The sequence below is a fragment of the Anas acuta genome, chromosome 6, assembly GCF_963932015.1.
Source record: "Anas acuta chromosome 6, bAnaAcu1.1, whole genome shotgun sequence".
Classification (NCBI taxonomy): domain Eukaryota; kingdom Metazoa; phylum Chordata; class Aves; order Anseriformes; family Anatidae; genus Anas; species Anas acuta.
In genome coordinates this window covers 28,655,461-28,680,455 of record NC_088984.1, presented here as the reverse complement: position 1 = coordinate 28,680,455, position 24,995 = coordinate 28,655,461, and the positions used below count along the sequence as shown (strand labels likewise).

Genomic DNA, 24,995 nt, shown 5'->3' with positions numbered 1-24,995 from the left:
CAGAGGCAGAGTAATTGCAACTAGCTCATGACTCAAAAACCAGCTGTCGTGAGGGAGAGTAAAGATGAAGGTTCTTCAGAAATAAATGCTGTTAAAAGAGTCTGTATCTGTCTTAAACCCTAAAGCATTCTTTATGACAACCATCATTTTGCTCACGGGGAAAAAATGATAATCAGTCACTCTGGAGTCCACACAATCAGAAATAATAGCGAATATCTCTGTAAGGCTTGTTTGCTACGGGCTTTAAATAGCTCGTTTGATGTACAGCAGCCCTGCAGGGGAGGGCAGTGCCCATAACACCAGTGCAGAGATGGGCAAAAGGTGTGCAGTGGGGCTGAGGGGCTCGCTCAGGTCACGTTGAAATCACAGCAGAGCTGGGAATCGAGCTGTGTCCCTCCAGGTGTTTCACTTTTCCTACTAATAGAAAGTGTTTCCTGATGCCTGACGGAAATCCTTCCTGCTGTATCTCGAAGCTGCTCATTCCTGCCCTAGCTGGCCAGTTGGATGTTTCTGCTGCTGGTTCCAGCAGTGCCCCCCAGCAGAGCCCTGTGCTGTCCCTCTGTCCCCACAGCCCTGGCCCACCGATGGGGACAGCCTGTGGCTTCCCCAGGGGACACACAACGCCTGTGAGGGCAAACCATAGACCACGCTGGTAAATCGATCATTTTTTAATAGCCTGAAGCCTGTCTCCTTTCAAATCATACAGCTTTTGGGTTGCGTGTTGCTCCAGGTACTATGGGAGAGGATTTACCTGGGCTGCGTCCTGCCTGGTCCTGGCACGGGAGCCTCCAGCAGTCCCCTGGGTCCGTCCACACGCTGCAGCAGCACAGCTGCTCGCCTGCAGCACAGGCATGCCTCGCTCTGACTAACGAGCTATTAAAAGCCACATTTCCCCCCCCCTATCTCCCTACCTAAAGATATAGATAGGCACCCAGCGAGGACTGTAAAAGCACTTAGGCCGGTTAGTTAGATCTCACTGGAAGTTAAGCGTCAAATTCACCTGCCTGTTAGAAATGAAATGCCTTTTGAAATTGAGCCCCGGGCGCTTCTGAGCTCCTTATGCAAGCTGGAAAGCCCAGGTCATCAGAGACACAGGTCAGCAAAAACTGAGCTGCGTGCACCTCCCCACCCTCACTCTGCGGGGTCTGGGGGAGCAGGGGGAGCACGCAGAGGGGTGCCAGCACGGTGCTGCACAGAGATCCAGCATCCTGGCCCATGGGTGCATCAACGGGCACATGGTTTGGAGGCAACTTCTCCAGATTGTGGGCAGCACTGCAGGAAAGAAAAGAGCTGAATACCAAAAAAAGTCCCATATTTATCTGTTCCTTCCTTGCCTGCAAAACTCTCTGCAGAACCTAAGAGGAAATGTTGAAGACGGCAAGGGCAGAAGGGTGGGATGGAGTGTTATCTGCCCACAGTGCTGCTGACATGCACGCGTGTGTGTGAGCGTGCACATGTGTGAGAATGTGCCCTCCTCTGGCTTCCTGAAAGGAAACTGAGCTTGCATTTGCTATGCGAAGGCCATGTAAAATACAGAATCACTGAGCTGCTGCATTTCTCCTCTGCTTTTTTTTTTTTTTTCCAAGAAATTAAAGAAACTATTTGAGCCCACCTTATCTGGTAGGTGACGGGATAATTGGAAATGCCTTGGTATAGCTGACATGTCCGCGGATACACAGAGGAGCAGCACGACCATCTCAGCAGCAGGCACAAACTTAATAAGTGTTAGGGACAAATCTAATAACCGCTTCGCTGGTCTCAACAGCTCTTTAGCTGATATAACACCACAAACACTTTCTCAGCGTTTCCACTGTTATTTAACCCTGTGAGAGAGTGGGCTCTGCAGCAGCGAGCCCCACCACGGAGCTGGTGGCTCTGTGCCGGCCCTGGGCACGAAGGAAGTCCGAGGTCACCTCAATGCCAAGGCCCTGCCCGTAGGACACCCGTGTTTGGATGTCTCTGAATCAGCAGCACATCTGCCACAGGCCTCCTTGGCCAGCCTCGCCAGCTGCCTTTGGAGGAGCCCAGATGTTGCTGGCTGCAGGTCGGAGATCCAGCCAGAAAATATTTCCTCCCCGGCTTGTGTGCCCACAGGCAGGGGGGATGCCGTTTGTGGCAATCGCCCACCTTTCTGGTTAAAAATGAAGTATGAAAGCAGTTCAGGTTTATGGTAAATGGTAGGGGGAGTGATGACACTGAGTATTTACAGGGAATCCAGCAATGTCATTCCAAGGCTTCACTCCTTTTTACATTTCCCCCCTCACCAGGTAGCCTAGAGAGCCTTCAAAGTTCATGTCCAGCAGCCAGCTGCAATAAGCCCAAAGCCCCATCGCTCAGGATGGGTGTTTCTTCTGTTCACTCAGCCGTGGAGCACCAGGAAAGGTTCAGATATCAAAAGGCCCCGCAGAAAAATGCATTAACTGGAGGCAGAACTGGTGGCTGCAGCTGGTGGGAAGAGACACGGTCACCCCTGGACAGACACAGAGGTGTAGCAAGCTCGCCTTGCACACGCTAAGAACAGCACCCGTCACCTTGCAGCCTGTTGTGTCCTGCAGAAAGCTGCATGATTTCACAGAGGACCGCAGAGTGGGGACATCCCCTCCGAGCTCATCCTCGTGGGCACATCCCACGCCTGCCTGCTGGACACTCCCCAGCAGAGATCGCATCAGGTGCATTGGGCTCAGCCCTTGCTCCAGAATAAGCATGCCCACGCGGGCAGATATTCTGGATGAGGCACGATAAAAGCCATGCCAGTTTAATTTCCTCGTGCACAAGCAGGTTTACCTCCCATATAGCTTGTATTTTGTGGTAAAGCTTTAAAAGAAAAAAAAAAAAAAGAGTTGCACAACCTCACTCGCAGGCCATCAACTGGTTTGGGGATGGCGTGACTGATTATCTGTACAAAGGCTGCGGAAAATTCCTGGATGGGGCTGTGGAGTGAAAGCAGCAGGCCAAAGAGCTGGGCAGCCTTTTCCCCAGCTGATATCCATCAGCCCTGCAGCCTGTCCCAAACATCAGATTTCTTCTGGTCAGCAGCAGAAAAAATTCAGCTGTGCAGGACCTCTGGAGGTCTCGAGCCTGCCCGGCAGGTACCACGAAGCTGAGCTGAGTTCATCGCAGGTGAACATCGTGCAAAAAGCCACTCCTGAGCTGAGGCTGGGAACCCCTCATCTTCCTGAAACCTGATGGGTCGTGGAGACCATCATCTGTTGTACGTTGTGTTGGTGGGGGCAGGTGGCTCCGGAGGGTGCTTCCCTGGGATAAAGGAACAAATTATGGGACACTGCAGCAGGAGGAAAGGTAACAGAGTGCATGTGTGGAGGCTATGCCCCATCCCTCCCTGCCTCCCCCATGCACATGGATGTCATGGGGAAGAGACGAAACCCAAGCCAGCGAGGTGCCTGCTGGTGAAAGCAGGGGCTGCCCCGGCAAGGCCGAGCCGCCTCTGCAGAAAAGCAGATCCACGGCTCGGGGTGAGTCACAGCGCCAACAGGAGCGGCGCGGCGTGAGAAAAGGAGTTCAATGCGTGAAGACAGACGGACGGCCTCCCTTCCCCCGCAGCCTCAGCAAAAAAAAAAAAATAAAAATAAATCTGCCCTTTTCCAGGAAAGCGCTTTGCAACCTGATTGCTCTTGTATCTGTTTATTAAACAAAGGTTTGGAGAGGAAATTCCTTGCTGCAGCAAAATACTGCGTTTCCAAGGTTATCCCAGAGCACAAAGCAAGAAGACAGTCGTTTTTCATCCCCATAATTAGAGAAATTGTGTTAGCAGATTAGCGTTAAGCAACATTTACATAGAGTAACATGGTTACAGGATGGTGCTCCTAACCAAATTAAAGGCCATCTTGCTCACCCGCCCTTGCAGCAGGCAGGACTCTTCACAGCTCTCCTCCCTGGGTTTCCAGTACCCGATTCAAAGTCCCTCCAAACCTGACGGTGAGGTGCCCATCGGCTGCAAACAGCTTTGTTTCACCAGGTTTCGGGAATCTGCTTTCCTTGTTGCTGGTTCAACCACAGGGCCCCTTCCCAGAGGTGGTTTTAAGACCTAAATCCCTCTGCAGTTCGAATTTCCTTCCCACGGCTGACACAAGGCACGGGCACAGAGCGCTCACCTGGCAGAGGCGAGCTGGCTTTTATTTGCTCGCTGCTGTGCAAACCCCAGGCCAGGTCACACAGGGCTTGTTTGAAGGGCCCGTGTTGTGTTTCGACCACAGCCACAACCAGCGCACTCCAAATATGCCCAGCAGGAAACCTTCCTTCATAAAAGCCAGCAATACATCCAGCATCACAAAAACCTAAAGAGTTTGGCATGGTTTTATCAAAAACTTTGTGTTTTCCAGCACACCAAAAGGCGGCTATATACAGGCAGAATAATACATATTCCTCCTGCATCTCCACGCTGGGAGCTTGCCAACTCCCCTGTCCACCTTGGGAGCAGCAGAGCCACCATCGGAGCCTCTCCATCCTCTGGCAGCAGCATCCCCAGCAGGCTCAGGCATGGGGCAGGCACAGAGCATTTCCAGGCTCACCTAACCCCCTTAGATGAAATGCTTCGTTTTCAACACCCCCAACCAAAAAAAAAAAAATTGAGCCCAGCCACTCCCAGCTCCTCTGTAGCCATTTTCGAGGTTCACAGACTTAACTGTCGAAGGCTGCAGACACATTTATTATCTTTTTGCAGTGCCATCTGGCATTTGTGTATCAGAAGAAGATTACATATATGTCAAATGGGGAAAAATATCTTTTCCTGTAACAGTTGTAGAAACGGGGAGGGGGGGGAATATAAAAAAAAAAATAAATCCTGTGGACCATATGGAAGGCTTTTTCTTAAGCAATCCATCTTGAGCAATTAGGAAGTGTCACAGCCGACATGCGGATCCTGGGATCGCTGAGAGGGCTGGGACAGAAGCGGGGTGGCGGGGTCAGGCTACCTGAGACACCAGTGCTGCGATGGCCTGAAATAGCCTGGGAACACGTAACGCTCCCCCCTCGTCTCCCAGAACAGGGAAGGAAAAAGAAAAAGAGGAGAGGGAACAAAACAAGACAGCTTGCAGCATGCTAAGTGAATCAGAGCAATGGCCTTTCTTTGCCTTTCAGGGTTTTATCATCGCACGTCTTGCGAAAGCAATAGGTGTGAACCCGCGGTGGAGCCTCGCCAGGTTTTCAGTGCTTGCTCTGTGCCTCCCGATGCCGGGGATAGTGGAAAATTACCAGCATCTCCTCCCAGCGCTGCTGCACCAGGCGGCTCTGGCAGGATGAGGGAATCCACCACCGGCACGACCTGGGGAGCACTGGATGGGCACGGCGGTGCTGTGCTGTCCTGTGGAGCAGGAGCTGGTGAGCACGGTGTGCTCAGGATGCCCTCTTCTTGGCGGGGTGGCCACCGTATTGCCCTGCCTGATGAGGTACAAGGTCACGGCTTCACTCGATGACAGCCAAGAGCATCCTCTGCAAGGGGCAGCTGTGGCCTGGGGGGCACCCCAGCTCCGCAGACCATCCCGCAGCCCCCGGCCAGTGACAGCAGCCCAGAGGGAGAAGAAACTCAATGTGGGATGGGGAACGCTGGGTGGGAAGGCAGAAAATGCACCCTGAGCTGCAGCAGCCCCTTGCCCACAGGTGCCTTGTGCTGGGGATGTTGGGAGGATGAAGAGGGTGTGGGAAAACCGATCCCCCAAATGGGGTCACGCCGATGCCATGCAGCCAGAGCAGCCCAGTCCTGCTGGGTGCTTGGGGCACGGGGAAAACAAAGGAAATGCTGCAGCCAAACAGCAGCACCAACAGCGAAGCCTTCCTCCCCACTCCTCTCTGGGACGCCGTACTCCTCACCTCTTCTCTTTCTTTCTCCTCTCACCATTTTTGCTGCTTTTACGCAAGTGAAGCGGTCAACAAGCCAGAGACCAGAGGTCCTCTGAGCATCGTTTTAGCCCAGTGTTTGTTTTCCTTCCAGCCCCAAAGGCTTGTCTCCCCTGGGTTTTGCCGGGGTCAAACTCAGACATTTCCTGCCCTTGCCCCCGGCCGCTGCTGACTCATGCCGGCCGGGCAGATGTTTGCTGAGCTGGGCTCTGATGTGGCCGAGGGGACGGCGCCAGACCCCGCCGCTCTCTGCCCTTCCTCCCGTGAAAGTTTATGCCGTGGAGTTATTTTTAACAGGAAACCCAGCTGTGGCCAGCCCCTTTCTGGCAGCTGCCCAGCCCTGGGGATGAGGAGCCACCGCGCGCCATCCTGACCCTGCCCCGGCCTCCTGCGGGTGGGCAGCGATTGCAGAGCATCCCCTCGAGCTCCCCTCCGCCCCCCTGCCCATGTAATGCCCCGTGCTAACGCCTGCGGTGGCATTTGTGAGCTGGGCCACGTGTCACCCACACCAGCCAGCGGGCCTGAGTCACCGGCAGCGTTTCATTAGGGCTTGACTGTATCACCCCGGATTTGGGGGAGGGAGGCGGGAGGGAGGCCAAGGGGCAAAGAGGCAGCTGAGCATCTCCAGAATAGCTTAAAAGGATGGGAAGTTTTAAGCTGGGGAGGAAGCACGGCAGAAGCTCATCGTGTGGGAAAGGTGTTAGCCAGTGAGCATGGCCCTGACGGCTCCAAACCCTCAGCAAGGGGCAGGGGACGGGTGAGATGGGGCTGTCAGAGAGGACAGCAGTGCTTTGAGAGCAGCTGAGGTGGCTGGCGTGAGCACCCTGCCGCAGCCAGGCAACGATCCAGCCCTTGGCCCTCCCTGTTTTCTCCCCCCTAAAACCGGTGAAACTTCAGTTTCACTGTAGGGGATCACCATGCGTGCCCACCATCGGCCCTGCGCTTAAAATGAGACAGAAGATGCAAGGGGAGGGAAGGGGACAACTCCCATCAATACCGTTTCACTGCAAAATTATTTTATCAGTTTAGAAAGAGCGTAAAAATATTGCCCACCACTCACAGTAAGCAATTCTTCACTTAGATCAGCTTAGCTCAGGTTCTTGTCTAACAGCAACGGCTCTAGCAAGCACCTCGTGCTGTTATGGTCTGTAACAAGGGTGGATGCTTAGGGAAAGATCATGAGAACAAGGTCAATACACAACAATACTTTCCCAGTTGAATTCACCTGTGCTTTCAACCATTTCTGCTTTCTTGAGCGTAATTGACCCCTGCAATCTGCTTCCGTGGAGGTCTGCTCCAGGTGGGACTCCTGGGTTCGGCTATGTACACTGCACAGAGCTGCTTCCACACCATTTACCTGCACTGCCTGATACTTGCTCGGTGTTTTCACCCTGCTGCTGAGCTGAGGGCTGCTGTGGTCTGCCCTGCACCCAGGGCAAGAAGATCCTTGCCATGCATCGCACCCCTGGGTGCATCACGTTAGTGCTGCTCCCAGCAGGGCTGTGGCAGAGCAAGGGGAGCTGCCAGGTTTGCTCAGTAACACTGATAGCAAGCCTTTCAAAAATAAACGTTGCTAGAAAATTCACTCAAAATGCACCCCAAGAGGAACATTTTAGCAGTTGCTCACGGCCTGCTGGCTCAGGCTTCCCCACCCTCCCATCTGGCCCAGGGCACCGGTCTGTCCCCAGGGATGCTCCTGCTGGCTGCTGCAGGGTCCAACCCCTTCTTCAGGGCCCTACCCAAAGTTTTGCTCGTGAAAACATGACACTTCCCCCAGGGACACGTCCTGCACACCCAGCTCCTCGCAGGGTGCACAAAATGGGGGAAACCAGCATCGCCTGCAGCAGGGCTTGGAGAGCACCCGGCTGCGGTGCCTTTCACAGCCCAGCTGCTCCTGTGCGGGCTCTCCGGCACCGCTCCTGCCTCAGGATGCTTCAGGCAGCATAAAATAAAAGCGAGTCACCAACACGGCAGCTGCCTACATAAATACCTGTATGGCCACGCTGGAATTCGTAACCTGCCCGCTGCCAGACACCAAACCCCACGCCTGCGAGTCACTGCCCTGCGGTGCTGCCGATCTGCAGGAGAATCAGGGGGTGAGCGAAACACAGAGGTGCAACAGGAGGCTGTCTGCAAGGATCCCGGTTTTTGTCCGTTGTCCGTTTCTCCAGATTTTATTCCTATCCTGAAAACTGGGGGGGACACATACCTGGGGTCAAATAAAAGATTTGATTTTGCTAAAATTGAAAGATTTTGTCTCTGCCTCAGTACTAAAATGATTTCCATTTCAAAAGTAGGCTGTGATTTTGAAGTGAAAATTCAACCGTCCCATCCCCAAAGGCTAAAGAGGGATGTTTCGACTTTTTTTTTTTTTCCTAGAGGGCACTTTTGCCTGAAATCAAGATACTCCTACAGCAAGCTTTACACTTGACAAGCAGTGACTTTTCTCAGCTAAACATCCCCTTGGATCTCCCAGCAGTTGGGGGCGAGCCGCGGGCGAGCTGCAGAGCTACGGCTTCCTTCCTGCTGCCCTCACATGCCGTTTGCTCCATCCTCACTGCTTATTCCTCGACGATGTCGTCTGGCAATCCACACACGTGCCTCTCATTAGCACTTAATACACAGCAAGAGGAGATTATACCTATTTTTCCCATCCAAAATAATCTTCTAATGTTTGAAAATAAATTGCAGTAATATGTACCAGCAGGTGTTACCTCTTCAATGTTGTCTTGTTTGTAGCCAGTCACAAGACAACATTCTCATAACATCAGAGGTAAGCAGATGGCACTTATTAATTTACATTGCAAATACACTGCTAATATGTACATTGAAAAGCAAGTTCTGCCGAATGCAACTTACCTGGTTCACAGGGTACATCACAGCCCAAGCTCCTCGTCTGAGATCAGAAGGGGTGCAGGAAGATCTCTGTCCCATTTAACTTCACTCTTGCTTGAAAATAAATAAATAAATAAATAAATCTGTTTTGCCAATCCTCAAATAGTGCCCTTTCTCAATTATTATTTTTTTAGTTGTCTCTTCTGGTGCAAAATCTGTTGTAGCCATGCTGGTGAGCTGGGCACATGCAGGAGGACACCGTGGCACAGAGCTCAGTGAATCCCCCTTAGGGCATTATTCTGGAGCAGTGCTCAAAAAGTGAGGGAAAAACAGAAAAACAAACTCTTTTTCTGCAAGGAGAGAAGCTGTGCATTAAATGCACATCACCTGTCCACCCAGGCAGCTCCCATGTGCAGCAAAGACCTTGCATCCCTGCGAAGAGGGTTAGAGAACTCCTCCTTGGAAGCACAATCTGCTTTCTGTGAGACACACAGCTACCTTTACAGCTCCATACACACATATATACATCCATGCAGCTCCATGCAGATGTGGATATCTCAGCCTTCCTCAAGCTTCCTGAGGTGGTGAAGTGCAGCGTGGTCCCATCGCCTCCCATCTCCCTCTGATTTCCCATGGAGGATCCCTACCTCAGGGCCAACATGTGCCATTTTTTTTAACAGCAGCAGTAAAGGGGCGACCCCAGAGGGGCAAAGGCATTTTGCACCCCCCCGGAGGCCTATTTCCACAGGTGTCGATCAGTGCGCCAGGCACCAAACAGGAGGAAATTGCACCTCAAGTTATTAGAGGCAGCGAGACTCCAGGCTGCACGAGCGCAGCATATGTCCAAAAGTAAACAGATTGCACGAAACTTTCCTAACATGCTGAGGGGCCATCAGTGCCGAATTCGCTGTTCCCGCGACGTGGATCTGACTGCAGGGAGAGGGACGTGCGGTGGGAAGGAGCTGCTGGCTCTTATTCTTCCCCGTGCTGGGGAGCGGGTGCCTGCATTTGCAGCTCCGCTGGTGGCTCTGCTCAAGCATGTGCTGACCCACCAGGCTGCAAGCAGAGATGCATGGGCATGCAGAGGCTGAAGCGCCTGCAAAGCATGCAAGGTATTTGCTCAGCCAGGCCGCTCAGCAAACTCTGTCCTGCTCAAGAATTCCAGCAATGATCGGGGCTGGATAGAGAATTATCAACGCAGATGGACTTAGATTAAAATAGCTCTGTCCCATCTTGCATTTCCCCCCCTCTTCAGTTCTTCTGCGGAGCAAGACACTTGAAAATTGTCAGCTAGCTTTCTGGTAGAGGCACAAATAAATGGGCAGCAAAGGGAACCCAATGTGACCGAGGAAATCAGAGATGAAACTTTTGATTAAAGGAATCCCAAAGGTCCCAAAATCAGGGAGCAGCAGCCCATCCTTCTTGCTATGGGCACCAGGGCTACAAAACCCAGCCCAGCTCTGGAAGCTGTGGCAAGGGAGAAGGAGAGCCATGCCACAAGCTCCCAGCCTGTCCAGCAATTCCTCTCTTTCTTGCCTAATGCAAGGGCTCAGCCTGAAGCGCAGCTCCCACGCACTCCGTTTGTAACCCCTGCCACACTGCTCCATCTCTGGCTTCAGCCTGGAGGGGTGGAGGACCTGGTCCCGTGCTGCAGGTCAGCTTGGCACGACCTCACAGCAGGATTAGGGAGCCTATTGCTGGAGATGGACACCATGATCCACCCCTCTGTGGGACCCCCTGACAGCTCCCGGGGCAGACGCTGGCTCAGGGCACCCACAAAATGGTGGCAAGGGCCCTGCCCTGCCTCGGGGTGCTCTAGCAGAGTATCTGGAGATGCTGCCTGGCACGCAGAAGCCGTGCCATGGGAAGGAAGGGAGAGGGTGCTGGGGGAAGGGGCCTCGGCAGCTGTGAGCTTAACCCAGCAGGGAACGGCGCAAGACAATAGATGCCTCTGTTCCAAAAATAGCTGGCGACGTGGATGCTTTCCAAGGAGGAACCCGAATCTGCAGCGCGCACGAGGCAGGCAGCAGCATGTTGGATGCCAGAGGAGCCGGACAGGCACATTTTGGAAAGCCGAGCAAACGCGCCGACAGATAGGCAGCGTGGCAGCCGGGGGCCCGAACGAGCAGGTGGTGAAACTGCACGTCTTGCTGAAAGACACTCCGGGCTCGGGAGCTGGTCGTGCAAGGCTGCCAGGGCCCCCATCCTCTGCAGAGCCAAACCAGGGCAGCCCCGACCACCACGACCTGGTCCCACCACAGCCACCTCGGTGTGCCCCGCTTCTCTCCCCAACGCCCCTCAGGGGGAGCTTTTGGAGCTGCTGCTTGTCTTCCTTGAGCCTTCTGCTCTTCCAGCCTGCCTGGGCTCCAGCTTCAGGGTCTGCCCTGCAAGCAGAGGAACACAAGTGCCCTCACTCACTCCTTTCCTTCAAACAAAGCCAGAACTACTGGTGGAGGTAGCTCAGCAAATATCACAAAATTTGAGGCGAGCATGCAACCTGCTTCAACGCAACAGGCGGTCTTCAGTCGCGTTGGGCTTTGAGGGCTGTAATTCTGTACCTGCCCGCTGTCCCCTGCTGTGGCCATCCTGGTGCATGCAGACCTGCTCGTGCCCATGGCAAGGGCTGGAGCTGCAGCACCTGAGCACTGGGAGAGCATCACCCACACCTGCAGAGTCTGCACTCGGGAGGGGAAATTCACCCCAGCTGCCAGCCCCGGCTGATAAGACAATCTTCCTTCATCTCTTGCTGCCACTTGCTCCACCTCTATTTTTTTTATTTTATTATTTTATTATTCCAGTTGCACCCAAAAGCCTGCTCTCCCCAGCGTTTCTGCATATCCTGCTCTGCGTTTTCCCCTGATTACCCCGCGTCACATTGACGTCAGCCAGGGGCACGCTAATGGGGCTTCTTTCATAACCTGCCCGCCCCGGGGCACTCGTTAAGCACTTGGGCTGCGTGATACAGGTAACGGCACTGGAGGCTGATTGCAAGCAGTCCCGAGGGAACCCACGCTGGTTTTTCTGCACAGCCTCCCTGCCAGACCAGGAGCAGAGCAAACACGCTGGGAACAGGGCTGGAAAAGAGCAGGTACCTGCCTTGGCTGGCAGGCTCGCTCTGCGTGCAACGAGCAGTTTGCAGCAGGCAGTTGCACAGACACTGCTGAACACAGCACCCATACAAGGGGAATCGCTTCCAGAAAGTGAAAGAAATCAACTTACAGTTCAGGTGGTTGCACATTTCAAAGCCTGGCGTGGCCTTTTTCTTTTTTTTTTTTTTTTCCTTTCTGGTGTCATGATCAGGAGAGGTCACGGGAGATGACAGCTTCTGCAGCCCTTGTCAATGCACCACTCCACGGCTCGTACTTCATTTGGGTGGGCAGGACCCATGCATCCACCCCAGGAATAAGATCGAGGGTCTGGCCACAAGCCTGCAGCTTGGGAGATGCTTCATGTTTATGCACTCCAGGGGATCCACGGTGAGCATCAGCCCCATCGGGAGCGCATCAGAGTTATCCCTATGCTCAGGTTGGACGTGGCTGCATTACAGTGAGGGATGGGTCCTTACACATTTCCTTTTTGCTTGAGCATCTTCTGAAAAAAAAAAAAAAAAAAAAAAAAAAAAAAACAATAAATAATAAAAATCTTTAAGAGGTCCCCAGCCCTGACTCTTTTGCCTACCTACTTGGTCCTTGCTGGAGGATTACTTCAGCTGCTGGACTTCTCTTGTTCAAGGAGGATTGTTTGCAATAACTCCTGGCAAGGCAATATATTAAATGATGGCCTAACCAGGGATTCAAACAGAATGGGTTTTGGGAAGAGGGCACAAACCTGGGCTTCATTTTGGGCTACAACCCTAATTTTCAGACTTTGATCTCTCCTTCCCACATAATGAAAATCCATTTCTCGTCTTTGGGGAGTCTATTGTAGACAGAAGAGACCGGCGTGGTTTGCATATGGAAAAGAATTACTACGGGTTGCTTTTTAAAACACTTTTATTGATGTGCTCCCGGTCTCCTGTTTGCTGGTTGGTAATTAAGTCAATTAACAAGCATCTGTTTATTTATTTCCCTCGTTTATGGATGTAAGCAGTTTGGGTAGCAGTTTGTAACGAGGGCCTGCTGTAGCTTGCCTGCCGATACATGAATATTCAGGCGATCGCTTGCCTCCATCCACGGGGACTTTCCTCCTCCACCCCGTCGGGAGGGCGCAGGCTGGGACAGCTCACCCTGTGCCAGCGCCCATCCTGCCAAAAACGCCTGCCTCTGGTGCAGGGACAAGCGGCACATCCCTGGAAATCCATCATCCTCACATCCCTGCCCAGCCTACTGTCCCCTCCTGGCCTTCTGGTGGCCCTGACCTTCTGGTGGAGGCTGTGCCCCGAGGAGGTTGGGGACAGGGGAGCACCCGGGCGGCGCTGTCACTGGCTGCCTTGCCAAACGAGCTCCTTACACCCAGAGCCAAAGGCTACAAACCCGGCAGGCGACATTCCTGCGTGGAAGAAACAACTTCTAGAGATGTCTTCAAAGCGTTGTTTAATCACAGGGAGCACAATTAAGGAGGTCTAGGAGCAAGAGAAAAGGGATTAGCAGTATCTGGGAAGAGCATTCATCACGGCGAGCAGTTTGCAGGGGCACATCTGCTGCTGACTCCTCTTTTCCAGATGCACCGGTTTTATTGCCGTGTCAGCAGGATGAATGTTTACTCCCTTCTAAAGCCGTCAGGCGACTCGGATGCCGAAATCGTGTAGTGCTAAGCGTGCTTGTTTTGTAAAAGGGGGGGGGGGGGGGGGAATGATGCTCAGAGATGAGGGAATTGCCGGAGTCGATGAGGCTGGCCTTGCATCTTCTGCTCCTGATGCGAGATGCCACCAGCACCTCCAGAGGAGGCTGTGGGGAAGTCCATGGCCTGAACGGAAGGCAAAAGCCCCAACAACCCTTTCAAAACTCCTTGGTTTTGGTAATTGCATTAGCTTAAACGAACAACTGGAGCTCAGTTTAGCACTGATTGCAGCATCCAACCACAGGTTGGACTTTCCAAGAGGACGACACCTTTTTGAGGTCCTCGGTGCCAGAGCAGGCGTGAAGCAGAGCTGGAGTCATTGCATGACAAGGAGGTGCAGGTGGCAGCGGCAAGGGAGGGAGGCACAGGTGGGCAACAGCGGGGCTACAGCTGCCCGTGGGTCACAGCTGCTGATTGAGCAGCGAGCTGTTTTCATCCACTGCTGTCCTGGGACACGTGGAGGACACCTCACGAGGCCAAACCTGCTGGCTTCTGTCTTGACTCTGGCCAGGCTTTGCCAGAGGAGCTGCTCTGCTGGTCACCGGGAGCAGATGGCCTCGTTAAAGCAGAGCAAACGCTGCCAAGACCTGCTGCTTTTATGAGCTGCCGGGGTGTGCGCCGGCTGGGAGGTGGCACACGTCCATCTCCTCCCCATGCCCACCATGGCTGGCTGCCTGCCCCAGCTGCCCCCGCAGCTGTGCCCGACCTGACAGTGCCCCGTGGTGTGGCAAGGTGAGGAGAAACAGCCCTGAATCCCCACCGTGTGCTTGCTTTCCTCCTGCCTGCACGCCTTCCCTTTCCTCCACCTCCGCCTCTCCCTGCTACGGTCTCAGTGCTTGCGGCTGAGAGCACGCCAGGGTGCTGACATGACCACGGCTGGCAGGAGAAGGCTGCTATTGATTATTGCTTCATATATTTGCAGATAAAGTTGCAGTTTCTGTCTTAAATTAGCACGGTGAGCTCAGAGTCTGCAGCAATACCGCACAGCCTGTGCCCGCCAGCTAATGGGAGCGTGTCAAAAGCTCTCAGCGAGTTTCGCCTCACCTTGCCTTCCTCGTCCCCCTTTTTCCAGCGTGGCAGTATGGGGAGGTGGCTCTGGGCTGTCCGTGGGCCCTGTGACCATGTTTTATGCTGGTCCCACCAACCTCACTGCACAGAGGTCCCACCAGCCAGCTGTAGCTGGGGCACAGCACGGTCCCCAGGCCAGCACCAGGCTCCGTGGTGTGCCCAGGACATGGGGGGGTGACAACAAACCAACCTCAGCACAGGGAATGCTGGCTCCAGCTCCTGCCCCTCTCCAGGGCTGTCACCCACTGCCAACCACCACCAACTGCGGGCTGACACGGGGCTTGGGGCGTGGAAACGTTCCCCGGCAGCAAAGCCAGATGGAGACATTCTGCTTCCACTGGATGGGATCCCGCAATGGGTGGGATCTGGATTAAAAACTAATAATAAGCTGCTCCTTGCCAGGTTTTGGTATCTGGCCTATTCCAGTGTTTCACTCTGCATGTGCATTTTAGGGAGCAGGGTGGGGGGACAACACAACAACAGAGGCAGTGAACTTCAGCGTCAGGGCAAGTCCCAAATGCTGGGACAGGGGGCAGGAAGGGAATTTCTTCCTCCTGCTTTGCCCCCGGAGAAACCACGCTCATAATTGCATCCTCCGACCTCTCATTTAATCCGACCCCGCATTTAATTCTTTTTAAAGTCTCCTGAAGACACACACGATGAATGTGTATTATTTTCCTGGGCAAATGAAATGATATAGTTTCCCCCAAGGAAATTATTTCTATTCCACACCTTTTCCTTAATCCCACACAATTTGAGAGGCGTCTGATTTATGGATTTCAGAGGTTCCCTTTCCCCCCGCTGCTGCCAGTAACGGGACGGATGGTGTGTTACTGTGCGCTGGGTGGGGATGAGCCATCTCATGCAGGGCTCGGAGCACACCACGAAGCAGTGTGTTCGCTGAGCACACCCCGCAGACGTGGTGCAGGATGAGAACAGTGTCAAACCACTGCCTCTGTGTGCACAGGCTTCAAAGAGCAGCACAGGGCTCCTTGGTCATGCAAAGCAGCTTTTGAACCCAGAGCACTGGGGAGAATCCCTCTCCTGCAGGAGAATCCCTCTCCTGCAAAGAGGAGAGGGATTGCTCTGCAGGGCTGAGAGCTGGGCATGCTGCGAGGATGCTGGCAGGATGAATTGGGAAGCACTGCAAGCTGTCCTCTGCAAGGGGGCAGAGACAGCATCCCTGCAGCACCCCCAGGTTAGCCCCGGCCCCACCTAGGGGTCATTAGTTCCAGATCCCGAAACATTGAGAAGGGGAGGCTTTGGTGTCAGGGGAGCTGGGAAGCTTCCTGTGCCCTGGGAGGGAAGAAGGGGGGGTCTATTCCTTACCGTGTGCATCCAACTGAGAGGCTTTAATGACTGTTTCCAGCAGTCGGAGCCGAGCTACGCATCTGTGCCACCGCTTTGTCTGGCTTCTGGATCAGAGGACACAGCGAGCAGCACCGGGGGGCCCGCAGGGATTAAAGGAATTATTACTCCCCCCTATTTCTTTACACATGACAAGGTAGGAGGAAGATACGAAGGAGGCATATTATGACCACCGAAAAGGGCACTCGGTCCAAATCCCAGGGAGGAGAAATAAAAATGTGAAGTGGGATGAATCCAGTAATTGGCGCACGGGAGGAGGAAAGGCAAAGTGGAGCAGGCAGCGAGGTTACGTTGCAGAGGTGGGTGGTTCAGAGCATCTTCATAATGCAGTCCAAGCAGGATCCCTCCCTGCAATTGTTTTATTACCATTAATAATTGCCTCCGTCTAATGCCTTTCCTCTTCCTAGCCCTTTTTTAGACACTCATGCACATGGAGCCAGCAAAGATGCCACGAGTGCTGGAGGCAGGATCTGGCGAGCATGAGCTCTCTGGAAAAAAAATAGAGCTAGAGGCGAAAAATTAGAGAGAGCAGGAGAGAGGAGGCCCTTCCATCCCCTCCGTACCCAGCCCTGCCCAAAGAGGCAGGCCTGTATTTTGGGAGCTGGGGAGCTGCCATGCCACAACAGAGCATCCTCCAGCTCTCCTGCTGCGTGGAGGAGCAGAAGGAGAGGGATGAGGAGAAGAAATCAAATCTGAAACAAACAAAAACAAACCAAAAAAAAAAAAAGTTTTAATTGGAAAATAAGTAAGAATGGCTTATTTCAAAAATGGAGCAGCAGGTTTGGGTGGGACAGGGAAAACTTTTCCAGTGAGGAAGGGAGCTGCTGGTATTCAAGTAAGATGCCATTTAGTTAATTTTCCCAACAGGATATCTGGGGGCACAACCTACCCTTCACTGAAATTGCATGTCCGATGCACCATGACTTTGTCCAGCACTGCCCATGGCAGATTCAGGGCTGCACATCCCCCGCGGCCCTTCCCTGGGACATCTTGTCCTGCCCAGGGAGAGAAGCGCTCCAGGACTGGCGCATGTTCGCGGCCCCTGCCCTGTGATGGTGTAAGAGCCCCACGCAGGAGGATTTCACTGACAAAGGGACTGCTCTGGGCTCCCGTTCAACCGGGAGATGAAATAATCCTAATGGCATCATCTCATTTGGCCTTTCTTCTGCTCCAGCTGTTCCTGCTTCTCCTCCGGAGATGCAGCTGCCTTCGTGAGACACTGAATTGGGGGAGGAGAGGTTTTGGCTCCTGCCTCCCAGTGCCCCCCGCACTTTCTGTGATGGTGGGGCCGCCCCTGAGGCTGGTAACACAAGCAAGACAAACCTTGGCTGTCCTGTGCGGCCACGTCTGGATTTCAGGGCAGGCTTTCCTGTTTGGACAAACGCACGGCTCGGGGCGAAATTCAAGAAGGTGAAAATCCGCACGCTGCGCATCCAAGAATATATCAAAGCGAGGGAAGCTGGGGCTGCAATTTCCATGCAGTGCTGGGCACGGCCACAGGCCCACCAGCGGCTCCTCGCCTTCATCCCATCCCTCGTGGCCCCCCACTGCTCGCACCCCGTGCTGCCAGGGCTACAGCCTCACATTGGAGGCGCAGGGAGGTCGCAGCCATAGGGCAGGCTGTGGTTTTCCTGGATTTCCTCCCACAAGTGGCTGAACTGAGGGCTTGGAGGGGCTAGAACTTAAAAAATAAATTGTATACTGAAATATGCTGGAGGCACCAGCACAGCTAATTGCGGTGTCTCTGTGAATGCCTGCTGATTTCTCACCTCCTGCCACAGCCTTGGTTCAGGCACCAGTGCTACTCGAATTGCTCCCGATCCAGGGAGGGGTGTGAAAACCTTGGCTACGTTAGAGTTTGTGGGCAAATCTGATCTCATCCTGTTCTGCTGGGAGGTCTTCTTGGTGGGCTCACCCACAGGCTGGGGAGGGGAATGAAGCCAGTGACAAAAAGAGGCACTAAAGGCTCCTGGTCCCGCTCCTGGGCTGGAGCTCCTCCTTCGGAAGCTTCTTGCTGTTTCTAGGGACTAGCTGGAACCCCTGAGGTTGAAGTCAGGAATTTAACCCGAGCTCGTCTGAGGCTGTCACAGGCTACAGGCACTTTCTGGTGCCAGGCACAAGAGAAGGTGCCCTTGCTTACCAGCAGAAAGCCAGGAGGAAGCCAGCACAGGAGGCAGGTCACCAGCAAAGCCACCTCCTGTTGCAGAGAAGATGCTTTCCTCTGCATCCTCTATGGAGGCCACATTTCTGGCAGCAGGCTCAGCACCTGCTGTGCCCAGGTTTTCCCAGCAGCTCAGCACTCAGCAGCCACCCTGGGGCTTGTGCTGCTTCCACGTGTCCCAGCAGCCAGCTCCTTCCTTCTTCTGTCCCCAGTCACCTCTCCGGGCAGTGTGAGCCACCACAGGTGCTCAGCCTCTTCCTCGTGCAGAAGTTATGGCCTAAATCAACGTTATCGTTGAGCTGCCTGTCTCAGAGGATTTCCCCAAATGGCACAAAAACATTCCGCGACTGATACGGCTGCTGAGGCAGGCCTGGCAAAGGCACTGAGTACTGGTACAGCACTGTGCTTGGAAGGGATCGAGCCGAAAAGTCTGCTCCCAGGGAAAACAAACAAACAAACAAGCCCAAATCCCTCTGATATTTGTCTGTTTCCCAGAAAAAAAATAAATGTGGAAAAAAAAAAAAAAGCCAGACACTTACAGTACCACCCTGTCCTTTCGGTGTCTCTCGTTCAGGAGAAGATCTCTCTCTTGAAAATCAGAGAGCCTTCCCAGGCAGTGGCACAGTGACCAGACCCACAGAGCTGGCTCATGAGGGACATCCACCCCAGCAAGGTCCCTGCATCCCCTGGCGATGCCAGGCAGGAATACCACATGGGTTTATTCAGCCTCCCTGCGTGCCCAGCCTGCCTCTCCCCATCAGGTGTTGGCCTGATGGCAAGAGGCCACGTTTCTAGAGGTGCTGAGATACCCTCACCTCTACGCTCGTGGGCCACCTGCCCCATGGACAGAGGACGGGAAGCCAACACAAGATGCATTAAGCAACTCCTGGCTGTCCTGATGAGGAGCGGAGCATGTAAAGGCTTTGGTAAAAGGTTTCAAACAAGCCCCTGGTCCCACGAGAGGAGCAGCAGCGTGTTCATATTTGAGAGGGACAGCTGAGATCCGTAGCCATCTCCTAAAGAAGTGAAAAGCATTTCATCCCTCACAGTACTCCCCATCACTACTAGGGAGACTGCACTGCCCTCAAGAGCATCCTTGCTGGGAAAAACATGGTTTCATCAAATTTTGGTACCACAGCTGAAGCGTGGCACTTCCTCACACAAATTGCTGCGAATGCTGGAGGGCTGGACCAGCAAACAGGCAGGGTGAAGGAAAAACCTCCCAGGACTGCTGCCTGCTCCCCGCTGCCTGGAGGGGGAAGCGACACAATGGAGAGATTACAATAAGCCCATAAATCAATGGGGGGAAAGCGGGGAGCATAAACACCGAGATGATCGCTGAATACGCAGGGAAGTGGACATATAAGCAGAGGCAGAAGTTTTAATAAATATACGTTCCTGGGGAAGCTCAGCCTTTCTTTATCCACTCAGGACCAGGCTCACCAGAGCCAGATACGGGGCTAAGCAGCCGGGGACATGGGCAGCGGGGCCAAGCCAAGCCCCAGTGCCCACAGTTGGTGGAAGGAGAGCCCCTCCCCGGCCGTGTTCTGCTTGCATAAGCAACATTCACGCAATTAAATTCAAAAAAGCAATAACATCCCCAGCAATAGATCCCACTCATGATAGCCCAGGGAACAGATAAGGATCCAGGAGATATGTTATTCCTGTTGAAGTCCTGGTCACAGTGACCTCCGTGGATATTTTAAACCAAGCTGTTTCAACTCTGTTTCTTTATTTGTTTGTGCTTCTATCCCCTTTTCAAAGAGAAACACAAAGACCCTAAGCCCTGCTGTGTATCTCCAGCTCACTAGGTTTCCTTTTTCATTTAACGAGGCAAAGAGCAGTTAATTAAAAAAAGGCCTCCATCTCCCAGCCGGCACACCGCCCTCAGCCCAAGCGGCCCCGTGCACGCGGCTGTGTGGGTGCCACGCGGGAGGGAGAGGCAACGCAAGGCAGAGGCTGCCCACGAGTGGCCCTAAATCCTAAATCCTAAACCCACGAGTGCCCCTTGGGGCATGCAGAGCCAGGAAGCCCCCAAAATGGGGAGGAGAAGTGCCAGCCGTGCAACAAAGCCGGCGGGAAGAGAGCTCCCTCATCCCCGGCCTCCTCCCAGCAGAAGAGAAAAGGCACTTTGAGGGGATCTGTTTGCACCACCCAGGGGTCCGGTAAAGAAGTGACAAAGCCGAAGTGAAGCAGGCCTGCGGGAATGAAATCCTCCAGTGCTGCTCCCCTCCAGAGCTGACAAACAAACAAACAGAAACAAAGGGAACCCCTTGGTCTCCCCTCGGCCTCCGAAGCGTGGCCACCCCATGGCACTGGGGCGCTCAGCTCTCACGCTGCAGCCCAGGGAAGGGGACCCGTGGCCTCCTGGGCAGCCTTGGTGGCTAGTGGGTGAGCATCCTGGCTAGCAAGAGAGAGGGGTGGGTGGTCTCACAGCCCGCAGCCCCCTGCAGAGCCCCGTGCCCCTGTCCCCACACGCTGGCGATGCAGGGGGCTGCTCCCCGAGCAGCAGGCGCACACGGCGCCGTTCAAAGCCCCTCCGTGTAATTACAGAGCCGTGGTTTCTGCTGGGCTTCCGCACACTTAATCATCCTTTCTCATCTGCGTTTAATACCCTGAGCGCTGTCAGAGGGCGAAAACACAGCCTTTGCATCCAGAAGGACAAGAGTTCCCTGCAACAGCTGCTATATTTAACAAAAAAACACACTGGGTTGCCATGGCAACCCTGCTTTTCTAAAAATAGCCGTGCCATATACAGCACAGCCGAGAGCACAGGCAGCGCCGGCGGAAGCTGCTTCAACTGGGAAACACAAGGAGACTTGTATTCCTCCCGGGAGCTGGCACTGAGCAAACGCTGCCAAATCACCCCATCCTTCATTAATTAAAGCCTCGATCCAGTGCAGAGGATCCCCGCTTCCCTCGTCTCGAGCATCCCTCCATCCCCTCCTGCACAGGGGCTAAAGCACGGCCAGGAGGGGTGCAGCTGCGTGCTGCCCTGCGCCAGGGTGCTCTGCCTCCTGGCACCCTGCTGCCCGTGCTCTGGAGGCCTGCAGAGGCCAGCTGCCCTGTTTTTTTTTGGGGGGGGGGGCATTTTTTTTTGTGTGCGCATTTTTCTGGGAACAGGTTTTGGGGGTCAGGTTTTGGGGCTCCCCCCCGCCACCAGGTCTGTTCTGGTGAGGCTGTGTTGTGAAACCTTGGAGCTTCTGGTCCTGCCTTGCTGGCTCTGCATCACCTACAGCGCGGCTCTCAGAGCCGTGCCCAAGGTGGGCAGGTCTCCAGGTGGCTTTCTGACCTCTGCTCCAACACAACCTCTGGTTATTGAACCAGGCTCGCCCCACGGAAACCTTCCCCTTTCTTCTCTGAAACACCGACCCCATCAGCACAGCGCAGTGAGCAAAACACACAACGGGCACCCTCTAGCATGAGCCAGCCCAGCGCCTTCCGAAATCTGATTAGCAAGGCTGAGCAGTCACAGCCTGCTTACGAGCAGCAGTTGCTTCCAATTGCAGGCTAAGCCCGCAGCCATCTCGCTAATTCTCCTTGACATTTCTTGCTCCGAGGGGAAGGAGCACGCTGCCAGGCTGCAGCCCCCCGGTGCTGTTTCCATGCCCCGGCTCTGCTCTCCCCGTGCAGCGCGGGCTTCGAGGAATCCTGGAGCACGGCGGTGGAGTGCCGCGTGCCTGCTGGATGATGCACGGCTCTGCTTGACTTCTGCACCCTCCTTTAAAAGGAAGGCGTTGGGTAGGGAGGAAGGGCTCTTGAAGAGGAAAATGCTTCACGTTGTTGTTAGCAGTGTGTGTAAGTGCTCATTTATTCCCCCCTTAAGAAAAAAAAAATACAGTAACAACAAAAAAACACACATTGCCAGACCTGATGGGAACTTGACTCAGTTCAGCACAAGGTTTTCCCTAACTCATGACTGACACCAGCAGACTTGGAGGAAAATAAGGAACCCTTCAGTGTGCGTTTGTGGGATTACCTGCAGTGGATGGCAGCAGCGCCAGCACTTCTCCGAGACTTGGTGTGCGTTCGGCCTCAGTTTTCTGCCAGTCATGTGTTCAAAAATTCTCCCCTGACTGGAATATTTGGAGTTTTCCCAACACCTTTAAAGGATCTTGAAACAGCCAAATTTAGGCTTCCATATAGAAAAAGGGATTTAGTGTGCCTTGTGATCTCCATGGACAAACTGGCTGAGCAGGGATCATAGGACATGTACGTGCTGAAGCCAACCCATAATGGTGAAGTCTTACCACAGGTAGGAATATCACGGAAGACGGTGTCATTTGGCTTGAAACCTGGCTTCTTCAACAGCCCAGACCTCGAGCCACTAGGTGCAGGCACTCCAGACAGCTCGCGGTGCCCACCAGTCTGATGCTCCTACAAATGCAGACGTGGCTGTTGTTTCTGCAAGCACAATTAGTCAGGCATGAGAACATGGTTTAAGCAACCAGACCTCCTCATGTTCACAGGTGAGGCCTGAAGCTGAAGCCCAGGGATGGATAACCCTTGCTAAGCCCCTGCAGAGCCACCCTCAGACCTGCGCCTTGACCTCCTCTCTGCACACAGGAGCACCAGGCTGTGCCAAATGCATGAATCCCCCTCCCTGCCGGGCATGCAGGGAGACCGAAGGGGGGAAGGTTGGCGAGCAGCACGGCTCTCTTGTCTCCTTGCATCCCCCAGCCACACCGGACACATCAGCACTGCCTCCCCTTTGGCTCTTGGGTTTTCTTGATCAGCGGTGGCCACACGTGAGGACTTTGGGTTTTGTTTGCCTCATCGTGCTTCGTCCTGATCCACTTCCTGGCCAATCCCCACTCCCTGCAAGCTCACTGCAGAGGGTGCATAAATAATGGATGCTGCTTTGCCTCCCCCCACCACCTGCGCTGCCCCACTAGCATTTCTGCTCAGCGTCTTCCTGCAGCCTCCCCCAGCCCCTAGGAGCTGAGCACCATCTCCCTTCTCTGTTTTATTTCAGATCTGGCCTTCATTTACCACTGCCCTGCGTCCTTCCTCCCTGCAATGCCCAGTATGGAGAGGGATGGCGTTTCTTCAGCTCGCAGGCTGGTAGGCACTGAAGACCGCATGCTGGTGGCTGAATCAGCGACACAGCAGCACCTCCTTGCTACTGACAGGGGCAGTAAATTCCCCGGCATTTGCAGTGCACAGGTAAGTCTGCAATGTGTGTGTGATGTGTGAAAGGAAGCACCGGAACGGTGAATATTTCCCAGAATTTGCAAAATTGAAAAGGGCGTGGGTGAGATTTAAACCAAACTCCGATGTGACGGCAGGAGGCCCGGCTCCTCGGGCTGGGCACGGATGCAGAGCGCTGAGCTGGCCCAAGTGGATCAAGTGGAGGATGCTTGCTGCTGGGGGCTGGTGCTTTTAAAGCAAGGCAGGGAGTTAAGTGCACAGATCCTGTTATTGCTAATGGTGTTTGTGTTTAGAGCTCCCCAGGCGTTGCTTTAGAAACTGCCATGCCCAGGCTGTTAACCCAGTCTCACCTGCTGTTTAGCTTTTGATACTCAGATGCAAAATTGCATTGTGTTTGGATGTGCAGAGCATGTCTTGAAGTGCTTGCCACAAGAGCTACAATTTGCCTCCTGCGCTCCTGCCGCTCGGCTGGTGGAAACAGAAAGGAGATGGAGCTGCACCGCCTCAGAAAGGGTGGGCAAGCGGGCAGCGGTCCCACCTGCTCTCCTTGCCAGGAGGAGATGGGAAAGGGGAACCACTGGTGGTGCTGAGAGGCCTGATGGGTGGAAATGGGACCCCCTAAACGCCCAGCTCTTCATCCCCACTCCACTCACCCACATCTGGCAGCTCAGACCAGCCCCTGGACACAGCCACTTCTCAGCACTGGGTGCACAAGGCACAGCAACAGCACAAGTATCACAGACAAAGCTTAGCTCCTCAAGGCCCTCCAGTGTCCCACCTCACCAGCACTGCCAGAGCCACCACGACTCCCTCGTCCCACTGCTGGCTACTGGAAAGCAGCTGGGCTCTGCCTGGCCCCCAGCAAGTCTCCATGCAGCAGCAGCAGTGGGAGCAGGGGGCAAATGTTCACCATCTTCCTGGGGGCCTGGGCAGCTTGGGTGTTGAAAAAAAAGAGAGTGATTGTAAACCAGAGCCACCTCCCTTGCTTTGGCCAAGGGATGGTCCCAGGCAGCACAGTCTGTGCGCTTGTAATAAATCTGACCTGCTCTGTGCTTGCCAGCATACCCCGTGATGAACAAGCCCACTTCTGGCAGGCAGAAATGAGAAATATCTCAGCAAGACTTGTGTTTCATTAGGAGCCTACGGGAAGCCCACGTTACAAGCCAAAGGACACGCTGGTGCATCCAGCCTGCTGGAAATGATCTGACCCCGTCAATGACAGAGATCATCTGCATGCTCTGCATAGCTGCTCTCTGAAAGGAGGGTCTGCCTGCAGAGACAGCATCTCCTGATACAAATCTGGCCGAGCTTCTTCTTTCCAGGAGTTAAAGAAAAATAGAACATGATTTAACAAGCCTTCTCGTTGGCAGGAACGTCCTCTAAAATAAGAGCAGACGCTTGCTTCTCCTTGTCCCTTGCTTCGCATGCACTTGTATTTCCAAGATGGTTTTTCTTCAGGTGACATTAACACTTTCTGGGTCAGAAGCAAGGCAGAGAACCCACACATGCAAAAACTCACTATGCTGGGTCCTTCCCAAGCATCTCAGAGCACAGCTCTGGCGTGTAAGTAATGCAAGAGAATTTTGTGAGCTATGGTAAATCCTCTCCAGAGCACCCAGCAAGCACAGGTCACCGGTCGTTCCTTAAGCAAGGAATTACTTGCTTAAGACACATTTTGGTGGAACAGAAACAAAAAAAAAAAAAAAAAAAAAGAGTTTTCCAGTCCACTTAGGTCAAAGGCCCTAAGGCCAAACCTGGTCGCCAGAGTGGAGCCAAACCA

General features: G+C 53.8%; 2 long non-coding RNA genes across 8 annotated transcripts in view; both read right to left on the bottom strand.

Moving 5' to 3' along the window:
- Nucleotides 1-24,995, bottom strand: part of LOC137858424 (uncharacterized) — a 64,799-nt gene that overhangs the window by 13,815 nt on the left and 25,989 nt on the right. For 3 of the 7 annotated variants that reach the window (XR_011097707.1, XR_011097704.1, XR_011097709.1), the window contains exons 2-4: nucleotides 12,517-22,468; nucleotides 12,371-12,441; nucleotides 8,713-12,279 (exon numbers count right to left, since the gene is read on the bottom strand). This is a non-coding gene — a long non-coding RNA (uncharacterized lncRNA). Of the gene's footprint in view, nucleotides 1-8,712; nucleotides 12,280-12,366; nucleotides 12,442-12,516; nucleotides 22,469-24,995 lie in introns of all 7 variants that reach the window. The other 4 variants (XR_011097708.1, XR_011097710.1, XR_011097705.1 and 1 more) reach the window with 4 other exon arrangements.
- Nucleotides 3,127-5,667, bottom strand: LOC137858426 (uncharacterized). The gene is made up of 2 exons (XR_011097711.1): nucleotides 3,854-5,667; nucleotides 3,127-3,255 (listed from the first exon to the last, which is right to left on the bottom strand). It is a non-coding gene; the product is annotated as an uncharacterized lncRNA (long non-coding RNA).